General features: G+C 39.1%; 1 non-coding gene across 1 annotated transcript; it reads left to right on the forward strand.

The window, feature by feature from the left end:
• Positions 1 to 3,902: 3,902 nt before the first annotated feature.
• On the forward strand, positions 3,903 to 4,009 carry LOC131645326 (small nucleolar RNA R71). The gene has a single exon (XR_009296955.1). It is a non-coding gene; the product is annotated as a small nucleolar RNA R71 (small nucleolar RNA).
• The last annotated feature ends 442 nt before the right edge of the window (positions 4,010 to 4,451 follow it).

Consider the following 4,451-nt stretch of genomic DNA (forward strand, 5'->3'; position numbering starts at 1 on the left):
AGTTTTCTACCTCTTTGAAAACTATGAAACTTGCAATTCAAGAAAGAAGAGAGAAAACCTATAATTGTGAGGTTTTGGTGTGATTTGAAGAGTGATTTGAACCTCTATTTATAGGCCAAGGATTCTGAATGAAGAGCTTTGCAAGTTGATCAAAGAAGTGATGATTTGGCTTAAGAGATAAAATGGAATCTTTCACATTAAATGCAAATGGTTAAAAGTGACTTAACCATGGTTATTTCTCAAACTTCTTATCCTCTTCCATTCTGATCTCAAATCAGCAAATATCTACCAATTATTGCATCTATGCATCATTACTTGGATCATTTGGCAAAATGGTTCATAACTTTGGCAAAATGACTTGAAATTTCAAGTGAAAAGTTCACTAATGTCAAAATTCAAAACCATGGCTACACTCCATATTTTTTCATGCTCTTTGACATTTTGGAAAGCTCATATTACACACTTCAAAACCCTAGTTGAAAGTTTCTTCAAACTCTTTAAGGAAATGGGTGAAAAAGATCCATGAACTTTGAGAAAAATGAAGTTTTAAGTGAAGTTTTCAAAAAGTACCAACTTTGAAGCTCCATATCTCTTAAATGGTTGATCTTATGGAAAAAAATTATATGTGTCAAAGTTGTTTATTGGATCAAAATCTACAACTTTCATGTTGGAAGTTTTTTTCAGTTTGTAGGTGAAATTTTGAGTTATTCCCTTTCAAAGTTTGGAAAAAACCATGAAAAACACTTAGAAAAATTTTCTAAGTATGAAAGTCAAACTTTTGACTTTTTGATTCTTGATTGATTTTCTTGATTTTTCTTGATCAAATGACTTCATATATCATATATTGATGATTTAAAACTTCAAAAGTCATGGTTGACCCAATTTCCCCAAAAGTCAATGGTGATCTTGTACAGTTGACTTTTTCAGACGAATCGCGTTTCTGGAGTTTTCAAATGAAACAGGCTATCCTCACCATATGAATGGTATGAATGGATCATATTGAAGCATTAGAGGATATTAAGCCATGGTTTGAGTTGTGACACCATGTCCTGATTAAAAAGTCAGTTGTTCAGTGAATTAGGTCAAAAACCCTAATTGTCGACCAGATGAAATTGATGACTGTGGATCTTGAATTGAGATGTAATTTCCATTGGATGTTGTCATAGGGATTATTTGAAGATGATTGAAACCTTTGATTGACTTCCTGGGGGTTTTTAGGGTTTCCCAAATGTGATCCCTGATTTCAGTCCCTGATAGTTCAAAACCCTGATCTGAGGATTTGTCTGATCAATCTTTGTGTAGGAGATGTTATGAGCCAATGGATTAGGTCAAAATGATGCACTTGAGGTCTTGATATCATGTCCCAAGCTATTAGGTCAAATTCTGAGCAAAAGTCAGGAGTATGCTATCTTCAGTCAAAACCCTAATCTGGTTGATTCAGAGCTGTTGAGCTTGTTGAAATGAATCTCTGAGGACCAAATGTTGATTGTTGATGACGATGATTCATTTGAGATGAAGGGAGAACAAAACCCTAATTGATTGGTATTTGTACTGATGAGTGATTTCCTGATTAAATCCTGCTGAGTCACAAGTAGCAAACACAAGCTATGCAATTTGTTAGAGATGCAAATGATGCATATGCAAATGATATGAGGTGGTATCTTAGGTCAAAAATTGGGGTATGACAGACATGAACAGGACTAACCCATTTGCTATCGGATATTGGGTATATTATTCCGGCTTCTAGCAGTTTTTGGATTTCCTTTTTAACCACATCGCTCATAATAGGATTTATTCGCCTTTGATGTTCTCTAGAGGTTTTACAATCGTCTTCGAGCATAATGCGATGCATACAGAGGGAAGGACTTATTCCTTTCAGATCTGATATGTTATATCCTAAAGCGGTTGGGTATTTTCTTAGGACGGTAAGTAATTTTCCAGTCTCGGTTTGTCCTAAATCAGCGTTAACTATAACTGGTCGGTTTAGTTCTTCGTCTAGAAATTCGTATCTAGGATCGGTAGGCAGTGTTTTCAGTTCTATAGCAGGTTTCTTAGGTCCAGGTATAGGATCAGGAGTTAAAGCCAAACATTCACTCAGGTGGTCATCTTGATATTCCCCACGCCAGTTGTCATCTTCAAAGATTGGCGGTATAGGAATTTTTAGGATCTCGGTTTCCTTATTTGGTTCGGACTTTATTTCATTAACACACTCGTCGATTATGTCGGCAGAGCAGCATGTGTCAATTATAGAGGGTGCTTTTAGGAATTGGGAAAGAATAAATTCTATTTTCTCTTCTCCTACTTTGAAAGTAAGCTTTCCTCGCTTGACATCTATAATTGCACCAGCGGTTGCTAAGAATGGTCTTCCTAATATGATCGGGATGTTAGAATCTTCTTGGATATCCATAATGATGAAGTCAGTTGGGATGTAGAATTGACCTACACGAACAGGGATATTTTTTAACATTCCTACAGGGTATTTGACTGAACGGTCAGCTAGTTGAAGAGACATTCTCGTTGCCTTAAGCTCACCCAGATTTAGTTTCTTACAGGTTGAAAGAGGCATCAAGCTAACACTGGCTCCTAAATCGCACAGGGCTTTCTCTATGATGGTTTTTCCTATTACGCAGGGTATAGAGAAACTACGAGGATCTTTCAGTTTTGGAGGCATGTTATTCTGGATGATAGCGCTACATTCAGCGGTAAGCGTTACAGTTTCGTTATCCTCGAGTTTCTTTTTGTTTGATAGGATTTCTTTTAGGAATTTAGCGTACGAAGGCATTTTGGTTATGGCTTCTGTGAACGGTATGGTTATGTTTAATTGTTTCAGAAGTTCTACAAATCTTTTAAATTGCGCTTCGGTTTTTGATTTCGCTAATCTCTGAGGGTAAGGAATTGGTGGCTTATAAGGTGGTGGTGGAACGTAAGGTTTTTCTTTTTCAGGTTCCACTTTGTTGTTGTTCTCATTGGTCTTAGCAGTCTGATCATCGGTTGATGTCTTTTGGGTTTCCTTTGGCTCTTGTTGGGACATAGGTGCGTTTTGAGTTCTAGGATCAATGGGTCCATCGTAATTCGTTCCACTTCATAGTGTTATTGCGTTCACATGTCCTTTAGGATTAGGTTGTGGTTGAGCAGGAAACGTGCCAGCAGGGGCAGCAGTAGGTGCTTGTTGTTGGGCTACTTGTGAAATTTGAGTTTCTAACATTTTGTTATGCGTAGCTAAGGCATCTACTTTGTTCGATAATTGTTTTAGTTGCTCGCTATTGTGGATGTTTTGATTTAGGAAGTCCTTATTGGTTTGTTGTTGGGAAGCTATAAAGTTCTCCATCATGATTTCTAAATTCGACTTCCTAGGTGTGTTTTGAGCAGCTACAGGTGCTTTTTGGTAGCCAGGTGGTACAGCAGGTGCTTGTCCAGGCGCGTACAACGCGTTGTTGTTTTTATAAGAAAAGTTCGGGTGGTTTTTCCATCCAGGGTTGTACGTGTTAGAGTAAGGGTTTCCTTGAGCATAGTTTACTTGATCAGATGGGACTCCAGTCAAGAGTTGACATTCGGCAACTACATGTCCAGTCAATCCACAAATCTCGCAGTTAGGTGTTACAGCAGCAGCGGTGGCTGATGGAGTGACGGTTAAGTTTTCGATCTATTGAGTTAAAGCGTCTACTTTAGCGTTAACGCGGTCTATACCACTTACTTCGTACATTCCTCCTTTGGTTTGGGCTTTCTCTAGAGCGGCTCGTTCTCCACCCCATTGGTAATGGTTTTGTGCCATGTTCTCTATGAGGTTGTATGCTTCATCATGTGGTTTGTCCATTAGTGCTCCGCCAGCAGCGGCATCTATAGTCATTTTAGTGTTATATAGGAGACCACCATAGAAAGTATGGATGATCAGCCATGGTTCGAGTCCATGATGAGGGCATAGTCTAAGCATGTCCTTGTAACGTTCCCAAGCTTCAAAGAGTGATTCGTTATCTTTCTGGGTAAATCCGTTGATTTGGCCTCTTAGCATAGCAGTTTTGCTAGGCGGGAAGTATCTCGCTAAGAATACTCTCTTCAATTCGTCCCATGTAGTTATGGAATTAGAAGGCAGGGATTGAAGCCACGCTCTAGCTCTATCTCTCAAGGAGAAAGGAAAGAGACGTAATGGAATAGCTTCGGAACTAACGCTGTTAGCTTTGACAGTGTCGGCATATTGCACGAACACAGATAAATGAAGGTTGGGGTCGTCTGCAGGGCTTCCAGAGAATTGATTCTGTTGGACAGCTTGGACCAACGAAGGTTTCAACTCGAAATTGTTCGCCTCAATCGCAGGTGGTGCGATACTTGAGTGCGGTTCAACGCGCGAAGGAGCGGCATAGTCTCTAAGAGGACGAAGAGCAGCCATCTCTAACTTTGGGGTGATTTGATTGATTTGATCAGTAAAAGTCAATTCCTGATTAATCAGAATTGGT

This window comes from Vicia villosa, linkage group LG1 (genome assembly GCF_029867415.1).
Source record: "Vicia villosa cultivar HV-30 ecotype Madison, WI linkage group LG1, Vvil1.0, whole genome shotgun sequence".
Classification (NCBI taxonomy): Eukaryota; Viridiplantae; Streptophyta; class Magnoliopsida; order Fabales; family Fabaceae; genus Vicia; species Vicia villosa.